Below are 14,870 nucleotides of genomic sequence, written 5' to 3'. Positions count from 1 at the left end.
AGCTAGCTTGAGTTAGCTTGAGTTAGCTTGAGTTAGCTTGAGTTAGCTTGAATTAGCTTGAGTTAGCTTGAGTTAGCTTTAGCTAGCTTGGGTTAGCTTGAGCTAGCTTGAGTTAGCTCGGGTTAGCTTGAGTTAGCTTGAGTTAGCTTTAGCTAGCTTGAGTTAGCTTGAGTTAGCTTGAGTTAGCTTGAGTTAGCTTTAGCTAGCTTGAGTTAGCTTGAACTAGCTTGAGTTAGCTTGAGCTAGCTTGAGTTAGCTTGAGTTAGCTTGAGTTAGCTTTAGCTAGCTTGAGTTAGCTTGAACTAGCTTTAGTTAGCTTGAGTTAGCTTGAGTTAGCTTGAGTTAGCTTGAGTTAGCTTGTCTTAGCTTTAGCTAGCTTGAGTTAGCTTGAACTAGCTTTAGCTACCTTGAGTTAGCTTGAGTTAGCTCGGGTTAGCTTGAGTTAGCATGAGTTAGCTTGAGTTAGCTTTAGCTAGCTTGAGTTAGCTTGAGTTAGCTTGAGTTAGCTTGAACTAGCTTGAGTTAGCTTGAGTTAGCTTGAGTTAGCTTGAGTTAGCTTGAGTTAGCTTGAGTTAGCTTGTCTTAGCTTTAGCTAGCTTGAGTTAGCTTGAACTAGCTTTAGCTACCTTGAGTTAGCTTGAGTTAGCTCGGGTTAGCTTGAGTTAGCTTGAGTTAGCTTGAGTTAGCTTTAGCTAGCTTGAGTTAGCTTGAGTTAGCTTGAGTTAGCTTGAGTTAGCTTGAATTAGCTTGAGTTAGCTTGAGTTAGCTTTAGCTAGCTTGGGTTAGCTTGAGCTAGCTTGAGTTAGCTCGGGTTAGCTTGAGTTAGCTTGAGTTAGCTTTAGCTAGCTTGAGTTAGCTTGAGTTAGCTTGAGTTAGCTTTAGCTAGCTTGAGTTAGCTTGAACTAGCTTGAGTTAGCTTGAGCTAGCTTGAGTTAGCTTGAGTTAGCTTGAGTTAGCTTTAGCTAGCTTGAGTTAGCTTGAACTAGCTTGAGTTAGCTTGAGTTAGCTTGAGTTAGCTTGTCTTAGCTTTAGCTAGCTTGAGCTAGCTTGAACTAGCTTTAGCTACCTTGAGTTAGCTTGAGTTAGCTCGGGTTAGCTTGAGTTAGCTTGAGTTAGCTTGAGTTAGCTTTAGCTAGCTTGAGTTAGCTTGAGTTAGCTTGAGTTAGCTTGAACTAGCTTGAGTTAGCTTGAGTTAGCTTGAGTTAGCTTGAGTTAGCTTGAGTTAGCTTGTCTTAGCTTTAGCTAGCTTGAGTTAGCTTGAACTAGCTTTAGCTACCTTGAGTTAGCTTGAGTTAGCTCGGGTTAGCTTGAGTTAGCTTGAGTTAGCTTGAGTTAGCTTTAGCTAGCTTGAGTTAGCTTGAGTTAGCTTGAGTTAGCTTGAGTTAGCTTGAATTAGCTTGAGTTAGCTTGAGTTAGCTTTAGCTAGCTTGGGTTAGCTTGAGCTAGCTTGAGTTAGCTCGGGTTAGCTTGAGTTAGCTTGAGTTAGCTTTAGCTAGCTTGAGTTAGCTTGAGTTAGCTTGAGTTAGCTTGAGTTAGCTTTAGCTAGCTTGAGTTAGCTTGAACTAGCTTGAGTTAGCTTGAGCTAGCTTGAGTTAGCTTGAGTTAGCTTGAGTTAGCTTTAGCTAGCTTGAGTTAGCTTGAACTAGCTTGAGTTAGCTTGAGCTAGCTTGAGTTAGCTTGAGTTAGCTTGAGTTAGCTTTAGCTAGCTTGAGTTAGCTTGAACTAGCTTGAGTTAGCTTGAGTTAGCTTGAGTTAGCTTGAGTTAGCTTGTCTTAGCTTTAGCTAGCTTGAGCTAGCTTGAACTAGCTTTAGCTACCTTGAGTTAGCTTGAGTTAGCTCGGGTTAGCTTGAGTTAGCTTGAGTTAGCTTGAGTTAGCTTGAGCTAGCTTGAGTTAGCTTGAGTTAGCTTGAGTTAGCTTTAGCTAGCTTGAGTTAGCTTGAACTAGCTTGAGTTAGCTTGAGCTAGCTTGAGTTAGCTTGAGTTAGCTTGAGTTAGCTTTAGCTAGCTTGAGTTAGCTTGAACTAGCTTGAGTTAGCTTGAGTTAGCTTGAGTTAGCTTGAGTTAGCTTGTCTTAGCTTTAGCTAGCTTGAGCTAGCTTGAACTAGCTTTAGCTACCTTGAGTTAGCTTGAGTTAGCTCGGGTTAGCTTGAGTTAGCTTGAGTTAGCTTGAGTTAGCTTTAGCTAGCTTGAGTTAGCTTGAGTTAGCTTGAGTTAGCTTGAACTAGCTTGAGTTAGCTTGAGTTAGCTTGAGTTAGCTTGAGTTAGCTTGAGTTAGCTTGAGTTAGCTTGTCTTAGCTTTAGCTAGCTTGAGTTAGCTTGAACTAGCTTTAGCTACCTTGAGTTAGCTTGAGTTAGCTCGGGTTAGCTTGAGTTAGCTTGAGTTAGCTTGAGTTAGCTTTAGCTAGCTTGAGTTAGCTTGAGTTAGCTTGAGTTAGCTTGAGTTAGCTTGAATTAGCTTGAGTTAGCTTGAGTTAGCTTTAGCTAGCTTGGGTTAGCTTGAGCTAGCTTGAGTTAGCTCGGGTTAGCTTGAGTTAGCTTGAGTTAGCTTTAGCTAGCTTGAGTTAGCTTGAGTTAGCTTGAGTTAGCTTGAGTTAGCTTTAGCTAGCTTGAGTTAGCTTGAACTAGCTTGAGTTAGCTTGAGCTAGCTTGAGTTAGCTTGAGTTAGCTTGAGTTAGCTTTAGCTAGCTTGAGTTAGCTTGAACTAGCTTTAGTTAGCTTGAGTTAGCTTGAGTTAGCTTGAGTTAGCTTGAGTTAGCTTGTCTTAGCTTTAGCTAGCTTGAGTTAGCTTGAACTAGCTTTAGCTACCTTGAGTTAGCTTGAGTTAGCTCGGGTTAGCTTGAGTTAGCTTGAGTTAGCTTGAGTTAGCTTTAGCTAGCTTGAGTTAGCTTGAGTTAGCTTGAGTTAGCTTGAGTTAGCTTGAGTTAGCTTGAGTTAGCTTGTCTTAGCTTTAGCTAGCTTGAGTTAGCTTGAACTAGCTTTAGCTACCTTGAGTTAGCTTGAGTTAGCTCGGGTTAGCTTGAGTTAGCTTGAGTTAGCTTGAGTTAGCTTTAGCTAGCTTGAGTTAGCTTGAGTTAGCTTGAGTTAGCTTGAGTTAGCTTGAATTAGCTTGAGTTAGCTTGAGTTAGCTTTAGCTAGCTTGGGTTAGCTTGAGCTAGCTTGAGTTAGCTCGGGTTAGCTTGAGTTAGCTTGAGTTAGCTTTAGCTAGCTTGAGTTAGCTTGAGTTAGCTTGAGTTAGCTTGAGTTAGCTTTAGCTAGCTTGAGTTAGCTTGAACTAGCTTGAGTTAGCTTGAGCTAGCTTGAGTTAGCTTGAGTTAGCTTGAGTTAGCTTTAGCTAGCTTGAGTTAGCTTGAACTAGCTTGAGTTAGCTTGAGTTAGCTTGAGTTAGCTTGAGTTAGCTTGAGTTAGCTTGTCTTAGCTTTAGCTAGCTTGAGTTAGCTTGAACTAGCTTTAGCTACCTTGAGTTAGCTTGAGTTAGCTCGGGTTAGCTTGAGTTAGCTTGAGTTAGCTTGAGTTAGCTTTAGCTAGCTTGAGTTAGCTTGAGTTAGCTTGAGTTAGCTTGAACTAGCTTGAGTTAGCTTGAGTTAGCTTGAGTTAGCTTGAGTTAGCTTGAGTTAGCTTGTCTTAGCTTTAGCTAGCTTGAGTTAGCTTGAACTAGCTTTAGCTACCTTCAGTTAGCTTGAGTTAGCTCGGGTTAGCTTGAGTTAGCTTGAGTTAGCTTGAGTTAGCTTTAGCTAGCTTGAGTTAGCTTGAGTTAGCTTGAGTTAGCTTGAGTTAGCTTGAATTAGCTTGAGTTAGCTTGAGTTAGCTTTAGCTAGCTTGGGTTAGCTTGAGCTAGCTTGAGTTAGCTCGGGTTAGCTTGAGTTAGCTTGAGTTAGCTTTAGCTAGCTTGAGTTAGCTTGAGTTAGCTTGAGTTAGCTTGAGTTAGCTTTAGCTAGCTTGAGTTAGCTTGAGCTAGCTGAGTTAGCTTGAGTTAGCTAGCTTGAGCTTGAGCTAGCTAGCTAGCTTGAGCTTGAGCTAGCTAGCTCGCTTGAGCTTGAGCTTGAGCTAGCTAGCTTGAGCTTGAGCTAGCTAGCTAGCTTGAGCTTGAGCTTGAGCTAGCTGGCTTGAGCTTGAGCTAGCTAGCTTGAGCTTGAGCTAGCTAGCTAGCTAGCTTGAGCTTGAGCTTGAGCTAGCTAGCTAGCTTGAGCTAGCTATCTAGCTTGAGCTTGAGCTAGCTAGCTAGCTTGAGCTTGAGCTTGAGCTTGAGCTAGCTGGCTTGAGCTTGAGCTAGCTAGCTTGAGCTTGAGCTAGCTAGCTAGCTTGAGCTTGAGCTTGAGCTAGCTGGCTTGAGCTTGAGCTAGCTAGCTTGAGCTTGAGCTAGCTAGCTAGCTTGAGCTTGAGCTTGAGCTAGCTAGCTAGCTAGCTTGAGCTTGAGCTTGAGCTTGAGCTAGCTAGCTTGAGCTTGAGCTAGCTAGCTAGCTTGAGCTTGAGCTTGAGCTAGCTAGCTTGAGCTTGAGCTTGAGCTAGCTAGCTTGAGCTTGAGCTTGAGCTAGCTAGCTTGAGCTTGAGCTTGAGCTAGCTAGCTTGAGCTTGAGCTTGAGCTAGCTAGCTAGCTAGCTTGAGCTTGAGCTAGCTAGCTTGAGCTTGAGCTAGCTAGCTAGCTTGAGATTGAGCTTGAGCTAGCTGGCTTGAGCTTGAGCTAGCTAGCTTGAGCTTGAGCTAGCTAGCTTGAGCTTGAGCTAGCTAGCTAGCTTGAACTTGAGCTAGCTAGCTAGCTTGAGCTTGAGCTTGAGCTAGCTAGCTAGCTTGAGCTTGAGCTTGAGCTAGCTGGCTTGAGCTTGAGCTAGCTAGCTTGAGCTTGAGCTAGCTAGCTTGAGCTTGAGATAGCTAGCTAGCTTGAACTTGAGCTAGCTAGCTAGCTTGAGCTTGAGCTAGCTAGCTAGCTTGAGCTTGAGCTAGCTAGCTAGCTTGAGCTTGAGCTTGAGCTAGCTAGCTTGAGCTTGAGCTTGAGCTAGCTAGCTAGCTTGAGCTTGAGCTAGCTAGCTTGAGCTTGAGCTAGCTAGCTTGAGCTTGAGCTAGCTAGCTAGCTTGAGCTTGAGCTAGCTAGCTAGCTTGAACTTGAGCTAGCTAGCTAGCTTGAGCTTGAGCTAGCTAGCTAGCTTGAGCTAGCTAGCTAGCTTGAGCTTGAGCTTGAGCTAGCTAGCTTGAGCTTGAGCTAGCTAGCTAGCTTGAGCTTGAGCTAGCTAGCTAGCTTGAGCTTGAGCTAGCTAGCTAGCTTGAGCTTGAGCTTGAGCTAGCTAGCTTGAGCTTGAGCTTGAGCTAGCTAGCTAGCTTGAGCTTGAGCTAGCTAGCTTGAGCTTGAGCTAGCTAGCTTGAGCTTGAGCTAGCTAGCAAGCTTGTGCTTGAGCTAGCTAGCTAGCTTGAGCTTGAGCTTGAGCTAGCTAGCTTGAGCTTGAGCTAGCTAGCTTGAGCTTGAGCTAGCTAGCTTGAGCTTGAGCTAGCTAGCAAGCTTGTGCTTGAGCTAGCTAGCTAGCTTGAGCTTGAGCTTGAGCTAGCTGGCTTGAGCTTGAGCTAGCTAGCTTGAGCTTGAGCTAGCTAGCTTGAGCTTGACCTAGCTAGCTAGCTTGAACTTGAGCTAGCTAGCTAGCTTGAGCTTGAGCTAGCTAGCTAGCTTGAGCTTGAGCTAGCTAGCTAGCTTGAGCTTGAGCTTGAGCTAGCTAGCTTGAGCTTGAGCTTGAGCTAGCTAGCTAGCTTGAGCTTGAGCTAGCTAGCTTGAGCTTGAGCTAGCTAGCTTGAGCTTGAGCTAGCTAGCTAGCTTGAGCTTGAGCTAGCTAGCTAGCTTGAACTTGAGCTAGCTAGCTAGCTTGAGTTTGAGCTAGCTAGCTTGAGCTTGAGCTAGCTAGCTTGAGCTTGAGCTAGCTAGCTAGCTTGAACTTGAGCTAGCTAGCTAGCTTGAGCTTGAGCTAGCTAGCTAGCTTGAGCTTGAGCTAGCTAGCTAGCTTGAGCTTGAGCTTGAGCTAGCTAGCTTGAGCTTGAGCTTGAGCTAGCTAGCTAGCTTGAGCTTGAGCTAGCTAGCTAGCTTGAACTTGAGCTAGCTAGCTAGCTTGAGCTTGAGCTAGCTAGCTTGAGCTTGAGCTAGCTAGCTAGCTTGAGCTTGAGCTTGAGCTAGCTAGCTAGCTAGCTTGAGCTTGAGCTTGAGCTTGAGCTAGCTAGCTTGAGCTTGAGCTAGCTAGCTAGCTTGAGCTTGGGCTTGAGCTAGCTAGCTTGAGCTTGAGCTTGAGCTAGCTAGCTTGAGCTTGAGCTTGAGCTAGCTAGCTTGAGCTTGAGCTTGAGCTAGCTAGCTTGAGCTTGAGCTTGAGCTAGCTAGCTAGCTAGCTTGAGCTTGAGCTAGCTAGCTTGAGCTTGAGCTAGCTAGCTAGCTTGAGCTTGAGCTTGAGCTAGCTGGCTTGAGCTTGAGCTAGCTAGCTTGAGCTTGAGCTAGCTAGCTTGAGCTTGAGCTAGCTAGCTAGCTTGAACTTGAGCTAGCTAGCTAGCTTGAGCTTGAGCTTGAGCTTGAGCTAGCTAGCTAGCTTGAGCTTGAGCTTGAGCTAGCTGGCTTGAGCTTGAGCTAGCTAGCTTGAGCTTGAGCTAGCTAGCTTGAGCTTGAGCTAGCTAGCTAGCTTGAACTTGAGCTAGCTAGCTAGCTTGAGCTTGAGCTAGCTAGCTAGCTTGAGCTTGAGCTAGCTAGCTAGCTTGAGCTTGAGCTTGAGCTAGCTAGCTTGAGCTTGAGCTTGAGCTAGCTAGCTAGCTTGAGCTTGAGCTAGCTAGCTTGAGCTTGAGCTAGATAGCTTGAGCTTGAGCTAGCTAGCTAGCTTGAGCTTGAGCTAGCTAGCTAGCTTGAACTTGAGCTAGCTAGCTAGCTTGAGCTTGAGCTAGCTAGCTAGCTTGAGCTAGCTAGCTAGCTTGAGCTTGAGCTTGAGCTAGCTAGCTTGAGCTTGAGCTAGCTAGCTAGCTTGAGCTTGAGCTAGCTAGCTAGCTTGAGCTTGAGCTAGCTAGCTAGCTTGAGCTTGAGCTTGAGCTAGCTAGCTTGAGCTTGAGCTTGAGCTAGCTAGCTAGCTTGAGCTTGAGCTAGCTAGCTTGAGCTTGAGCTAGCTAGCTTGAGCTTGAGCTAGCTAGCAAGCTTGTGCTTGAGCTAGCTAGCTAGCTTGAGCTTGAGCTTGAGCTAGCTAGCTTGAGCTTGAGCTAGCTAGCTTGAGCTTGAGCTAGCTAGCTTGAGCTTGAGCTAGCTAGCAAGCTTGTGCTTGAGCTAGCTAGCTAGCTTGAGCTTGAGCTTGAGCTAGCTGGCTTGAGCTTGAGCTAGCTAGCTTGAGCTTGAGCTAGCTAGCTTGAGCTTGAGCTAGCTAGCTAGCTTGAACTTGAGCTAGCTAGCTAGCTTGAGCTTGAGCTAGCTAGCTAGCTTGAGCTTGAGCTAGCTAGCTAGCTTGAGCTTGAGCTTGAGCTAGCTAGCTTGAGCTTGAGCTTGAGCTAGCTAGCTAGCTTGAGCTTGAGCTAGCTAGCTTGAGCTTGAGCTAGCTAGCTTGAGCTTGAGCTAGCTAGCTAGCTTGAGCTTGAGCTAGCTAGCTAGCTTGAACTTGAGCTAGCTAGCTAGCTTGAGTTTGAGCTAGCTAGCTTGAGCTTGAGCTAGCTAGCTTGAGCTTGAGCTAGCTAGCTAGCTTGAACTTGAGCTAGCTAGCTAGCTTGAGCTTGAGCTAGCTAGCTAGCTTGAGCTTGAGCTAGCTAGCTAGCTTGAGCTTGAGCTTGAGCTAGCTAGCTTGAGCTTGAGCTTGAGCTAGCTAGCTAGCTTGAGCTTGAGCTAGCTAGCTTGAGCTTGAGCTAGCTAGCTTGAGCTTGAGCTAGCTAGCTAGCTTGAGCTTGAGCTAGCTAGCTAGCTTGAACTTGAGCTAGCTAGCTAGCTTGAGCTTGAGCTAGCTAGCTAGCTTGAGCTAGCTAGCTAGCTTGAGCTTGAGCTTGAGCTTGAGCTAGCTAGCTTGAGCTTGAGCTAGCTAGCTAGCTTGAGCTTGAGCTAGCTAGCTAGCTTGAGCTTGAGCTAGCTAGCTAGCTTGAGCTTGAGCTTGAGCTAGCTAGCTTGAGCTTGAGCTTGAGCTAGCTAGCTAGCTTGAGCTTGAGCTAGCTAGCTAGCTTGAGCTTGAGCTTGAGCTAGCTAGCTTGAGCTTGAGCTTGAGCTAGCTAGCTAGCTTGAGCTTGAGCTAGCTAGCTTGAGCTTGAGCTAGCTAGCTTGAGCTTGAGCTAGCTAGCTAGCTTGTGCTTGAGCTAGCTAGCTAGCTTGAGCTTGAGCTTGAGCTAGCTGGCTTGAGCTTGAGCTAGCTAGCTTGAGCTTGAGCTAGCTAGCTTGAGCTTGAGCTAGCTAGCTAGCTTGAACTTGAGCTAGCTAGCTAGCTTGAGCTTGAGCTAGCTAGCTAGCTTGAGCTTGAGCTAGCTAGCTAGCTTGAGCTTGAGCTTGAGCTAGCTAGCTTGAGCTTGAGCTTGAGCTAGCTAGCTAGCTTGAGCTTGAGCTAGCTAGCTTGAGCTTGAGCTAGCTAGCTTGAGCTTGAGCTAGCTAGCTAGCTTGAGCTTGAGCTAGCTAGCTAGCTTGAACTTGAGCTAGCTAGCTAGCTTGAGCTTGAGCTAGCTAGCTAGCTTGAGCTAGCTAGCTAGCTTGAGCTTGAGCTTGAGCTAGCTAGCTTGAGCTTGAGCTAGCTAGCTAGCTTGAGCTTGAGCTAGCTAGCTAGCTTGAGCTTGAGCTAGCTAGCTAGCTTGAGCTTGAGCTTGAGCTAGCTAGCTTGAGCTTGAGCTTGAGCTAGCTAGCTAGCTTGAGCTTGAGCTAGCTAGCTTGAGCTTGAGCTAGCTAGCTTGAGCTTGAGCTAGCTAGCAAGCTTGTGCTTGAGCTAGCTAGCTAGCTTGAGCTTGAGCTTGAGCTAGCTAGCTTGAGCTTGAGCTAGCTAGCTTGAGCTTGAGCTAGCTAGCTTGAGCTTGAGCTAGCTAGCAAGCTTGTGCTTGAGCTAGCTAGCTAGCTTGAGCTTGAGCTTGAGCTAGCTGGCTTGAGCTTGAGCTAGCTAGCTTGAGCTTGAGCTAGCTAGCTTGAGCTTGAGCTAGCTAGCTAGCTTGAACTTGAGCTAGCTAGCTAGCTTGAGCTTGAGCTAGCTAGCTAGCTTGAGCTTGAGCTAGCTAGCTAGCTTGAGCTTGAGCTTGAGCTAGCTAGCTTGAGCTTGAGCTTGAGCTAGCTAGCTAGCTGGAGCTTGAGCTAGCTAGCTTGAGCTTGAGCTAGCTAGCTTGAGCTTGAGCTAGCTAGCTAGCTTGAGCTTGAGCTAGCTAGCTAGCTTGAACTTGAGCTAGCTAGCTAGCTTGAGTTTGAGCTAGCTAGCTTGAGCTTGAGCTAGCTAGCTTGAGCTTGAGCTAGCTAGCTAGCTTGAACTTGAGCTAGCTAGCTAGCTTGAGCTTGAGCTAGCTAGCTAGCTTGAGCTTGAGCTAGCTAGCTAGCTTGAGCTTGAGCTTGAGCTAGCTAGCTTGAGCTTGAGCTTGAGCTAGCTAGCTAGCTTGAGCTTGAGCTAGCTAGCTTGAGCTTGAGCTAGCTAGCTTGAGCTTGAGCTAGCTAGCTAGCTTGAGCTTGAGCTAGCTAGCTAGCTTGAACTTGAGCTAGCTAGCTAGCTTGAGCTTGAGCTAGCTAGCTAGCTTGAGCTAGCTAGCTAGCTTGAGCTTGAGCTTGAGCTTGAGCTAGCTAGCTTGAGCTTGAGCTAGCTAGCTAGCTTGAGCTTGAGCTAGCTAGCCAGCTTGAGCTTGAGCTAGCTAGCTAGCTTGAGCTTGAGCTTGAGCTAGCTAGCTTGAGCTTGAGCTTGAGCTAGCTAGCTAGCTTGAGCTTGAGCTAGCTAGCTAGCTTGAGCTTGAGCTTGAGCTAGCTAGCTTGAGCTTGAGCTTGAGCTAGCTAGCTAGCTTGAGCGTGAGCTAGCTAGCTTGAGCTTGAGCTAGCTAGCTTGAGATTGAGCTAGCTAGCTAGCTTGTGCTTGAGCTAGCTAGCTAGCTTGAGCTTGAGCTTGAGCTAGCTGGCTTGAGCTTGAGCTAGCTAGCTTGAGCTTGAGCTAGCTAGCTTGAGCTTGAGCTAGCTAGCTAGCTTGAACTTGAGCTAGCTAGCTAGCTTGAGCTTGAGCTTGAGCTAGCTAGCTAGCTTGAGCTTGAGCTAGCTAGCTAGCTTGAGCTTGAGCTTGAGCTAGCTAGCTTGAGCTTGAGCTTGAGCTAGCTAGCTAGCTTGAGCTTGAGCTAGCTAGCTTGAGCTTGAGCTAGCTAGCTTGAGCTTGAGCTAGCTAGCTAGCTTGAGCTTGAGCTAGCTAGCTAGCTTGAACTTGAGCTAGCTAGCTAGCTTGAGCTTGAGCTAGCTAGCTAGCTTGAGCTAGCTAGCTAGCTTGAGCTTGAGCTTGAGCTTGAGCTAGCTAGCTTGAGCTTGAGCTAGCTAGCTAGCTTGAGCTTGAGCTAGCTAGCTAGCTTGAGCTTGAGCTAGCTAGCTAGCTTGAGCTTGAGCTTGAGCTAGCTAGCTTGAGCTTGAGCTTGAGCTAGCTAGCTAGCTTGAGCTTGAGCTAGCTAGCTTGAGCTTGAGCTAGCTAGCTTGAGCTTGAGCTAGCTAGCTAGCTTGAGCTTGAGCTAGCTAGCTAGCTTGAGCTTGAGCTAGCTGGCTTGAGCTTGAGCTAGATAGCTTGAGCTTGAGCTAGCTAGCTAGCTTGAGCTAGCTAGCTAGAGCTCGACCTATGAAAAGCTGCGCAAACACTTATTCTATAATAATTGCGAAAATTAAAAATTTCACAAGTGAAAAGCTGCATAAACAGTAATTCTATGTGTGGGGCATTATTAGGGGGAGGTGTCTTGTCAAAATATGGCTGGACTAAAGACCTCAACCCAGATAGGGTGGAAGGCCCTATGATCGGTCTGTTACTAATCGGTGACCGATAAAGACCTGACCAAGGCCTGTAGTAAGCTTGGTTAGGCATTACAGGAGATAACACTAAGACCGAGGGGTCTTAGAGAGCCCTCTAGCGGGGCGAATAGAGCTAGATCGAGCCTTGGGAAAGCTAGATCGAGCAGGACTGAAGCTAAAGGATAGACCGAGAGGTCTGTCTGGTCCTCCTAGAGAGGCCAAGAGAAAGTACGAGAAGCCAACTAAAGCTTGATCGGGCCTTCAGCAAGCACGACCGAGCTGTACCGGAGCTAACACTAAGACCGAGGGGTCTTAGAGAGCCCTCTAGCGGGGCGAATAGAGCTAGATCGAGCCTTGGGAAAGCTAGATCGAGCAGGACTGAAGCTAAACGATAGACCGAGAGGTCTGTCTGGTCCTCCTAGAGAGGCCAAGAGAAAAAACGAGAAGCTAACTAAAGCTTGATCGGGCCTTCAGCAAGCACGACCGAGCTGTACCGGAGCTAACACTAAGACCGAGGGGTCTTAGAGAGCCCTCTAGCGGGGCGAATAGAGCTTGATCAAGCCTTGGGCAAGCTAGATCGAGCAGGACTGAAGCTAAGCAAGAGACCGAGAGGTCTGTCTGGTCCTCCTAGAGAGGCCAAGAGAAAGTACGAGAAGCCAACTAAAGCTTGATCGGGCCTTCAGCAAGCACGACCGAGCTGTACCGGAGCTAACACTAAGACCGAGGGGTCTTAGAGAGCCCTCTAGCGGGGCGAATAGAGCTAGATCGAGCCTTGGGAAAGCTAGATCGAGCAGGACTGAAGCTAAACGATAGACCGAGAGGTCTGTCTGGTCCTCCTAGAGAGGCCAAGAGAAAGTACGAGAAGCTAACTAAAGCTTGATCGCGCCTTCAGCAAGCACGATTGAGCAAGACCGGAGCTAACACTAAGACCGAAGTGTCTTAGAGAGCCCTCTGGTGGGGCGAATAGAGCTAGATCGAGCCTTGGGAAAGCTAGATCGAGTAAGATTGAAGCTGAAAGAGTGTCAGAGGAGCAAATGAACCTCCAAAAAGTGAAAATCAAATTTTAGAAAAAACACAAGTTAAATACTGCATGGACAGTATTTCTATGTGTGGGGCATTATTTGGGGGAGGTGTCTTGTCAAAATATGGCTGGACTAAAGACCTCAACCCGGATAGGGTGGAAGGCCCCATGATCGGTCTGTTACTAATCGGTGACCGATAAAGACCTGACCAAGGCCTGTAGTAAGCTTGGTTAGGCATTACAGGAGTTAACACTAAGACCGAGGGGTCTTAGAGAGCCCTCTAGCGGGGCGAATAGAGCTAGATCGAGCCTTGGGAAAGCTAGATCGAGCAGGACTGAAGCTAAGCAAGAGACCGAAAGGTCTGTCTGGTCCTCCTAGAGAGGCCAAGAGAAAGTACGAGAAGCTAACTAAAGCTTGATCAGGCCTTCAGCAAGCACGACCGAGCTGTACCGGAGCTAACACTAAGACCGAGGGGTCTTAGAGAGCCCTCTAGCAGGGCGAATAGATCTAGATCGAGCCTTGGGAAAGCTAGATCGAGCAGGACTGAAGCTAAACGATAGACCGAGAGGTCTGTCTGGTCCTCCTAGAGAGGCCAAGAGAAAGTACGAGAAGCTAACTAAAGCTTGATCGGGCCTTCAGCAAGCACGACCGAGCTGTACCGGAGCTAACACTAAGACCGAGGGGTCTTAGAGAGCCCTCTAGCAGGGCGAATAGAGCTAGATCGAGCCTTGGGAAAGCTAGATCAAGCAGGACTGAAGCTAAACGATAGACCGAGAGGTCTGTCTGGTCCTCCTAGAGAGGCCAAGAGAAAGTACGAGAATCTAACTAAAGCTTGATCGGGCCTTCAGCAAGCACGACCGAGCTGTACCGGAGCTAACACTAAGACCGAGGGGTCTTAGAGAGCCCTCTAGCAGGGCGAATAGAGCTAGATCGAGCCTTGGGAAAGCTAGATCGAGCAGGACTGAAGCTAAACGATAGACCGAGAGGTCTGTCTGGTCCTCCTAGAGAGGCCAAGAGGAAGTACGAGAAGCTAACTAAAGCTTGATCGCGCCTTCAGCAAGCACGATTGAGCAAGACCGGAGCTAACACTAAGACCGAAGTGTCTTAGAGAGCCCTCTAGTGGGGCGAATAGAGCTAGATCGAGCCTTGGGAAAGCTAGATCGAGTAAGATTGAAGCTGAAAGAGTGTCAGAGGAGCAAATGAACCTCCAAAAAGTGAAAATCAAATTTTAGAAAAAAACACAAGTTAAATACTGCATGGACAGTAATTCTATGTGTGGGGCATTATTAGGGAGAGGTGTCTTGTCAAAATATGGCTGGACTAAAGACCTCAACCCGGATAGGGTGGAAGGCCCTATGATTGGTCTGTTACTAATCGGTGACCGATAAAGACCTGACCAAGGCCTGTAGTAAGCTTGGTTAGGCATTACAGAAGATAACACTAAGACCGAGGGGTCTTAGAGAGCCCTCTAGCGGGGCGAATAGAGCTTGATCAAGCCTTGGGCAAGCTAGATCGAGCAGGACTGAAGCTAAACGATAGACCGAGAGGTCTGTCTGGTCCTCCTAGAGAGGCCAAGAGAAAGTACGAGAATCTAACTAAAGCTGGGTCGGGCCTTCAGCAAGCACGACCGAGCAGTACCGGAGCTAACACTAAGACCGAGGGGTCTTAGAGAGCCCTCTAGTGGGGCGAATAGAGCTAGATCGAGCCTTGGGAAAGCTAGATCGAGCAGGACTGAAGCTAAACGATAAACCGAAAGGTCTGACGGGTCCTCATAAGAGGCATGGAGAAAGATCTGATACTAAAGTACCTCTCGGAAGTAATAAAATATGCCTGATGAAGCCGGGTATGATGTTTGTTGTTTGATGGCATTCATCGATTAGGTCTGGTGGATTCCCCATTACTCCGAGTGGTACTAGTAGAGGCTCCTACAGGGGTGAGCAAAGCGAGATCAAGCCTTAGGCAAGCTAGATCGAGCAGAACTGAAGCTGAAAAGCAAAATAAATGACAGGTCTGTCCAAATCAATAAACTTGAAATCCAGTGTGGTCACCACGGGTCACGAGGTGAATTCCTAGCGATTGTCTGCTGAACGTATAGGAAGGCCCGAAACGAACGATAATTTCATTGCACAGTGGAGATACTATACGTTCAGGAGTAGCATACATCGGGTTTGATCTATGATCATGTCTGGTCTCCGAGGATCCACCGGGTTACCAACTGGCACCGCTGTACTGGGTGTAAAACTGGGCCACCTGAAGTCCCGGGTGTAAAACTAGGTGCCTCTGTGCCAAAGTAGCGGCTTGCGTAGTGCATTATGCCTCCGGCTTGCGAAATGGTTATAAGCAATAACAACAGGACGCCGCGGGGTGTTCACTTAAAGGAGTAACGTTCTCTCAAGGGAGGGGATCTAAAAATCTTGATAAAACATTTATTCTATGCAAAATTTGTGCGCAAATTTTGCAAAGTAAAAAGCTGCACTGTAGCAAATTCTATGTGTGTAGCATTATTAGGGAAGTGTTGTTTGATGGTACCTCTCTACTTGATGCACCAAAGAACTACCTTGATGGCTCATGACCGCTGGTAATCTGTCGTCGCTAGTAGTTCGGAACTGAGAACAAATATGTTCGCAAATTACAACAATTATACAGCATATTGCTGAATAAAGCAGAACCGAATAATACTCAGTGACTTTACACCAAGACTGACTAATGTCTGGATTGTATCGTCCTACTCGAGTAAGGCGAAGAAAAGCTAGAAAGATACGCTTTTCACAAAGCAGGCTTAATGCATGCAAACCAAGGAGGAAGGAGTGATGCCCCTCCTTATAATAAGCAGAACCAAATAAAGAACAGACAGCATCATCTGTACAGTGACCAAGAAGAGGTGAAACTTCTGTATGTGAAAAGGCAATTTGAGCGAGATTTATTAGCAGACTAGTATTATGTTGTTTCT

The sequence above is a fragment of the Convolutriloba macropyga genome, unplaced genomic scaffold (assembly GCF_964194025.1).
Source record: "Convolutriloba macropyga unplaced genomic scaffold, txConMacr16.3 SCAFFOLD_498, whole genome shotgun sequence".
Classification (NCBI taxonomy): domain Eukaryota; kingdom Metazoa; phylum Xenacoelomorpha; order Acoela; family Convolutidae; genus Convolutriloba; species Convolutriloba macropyga.
Note: the sequence above shows the minus strand (reverse complement) of the source record.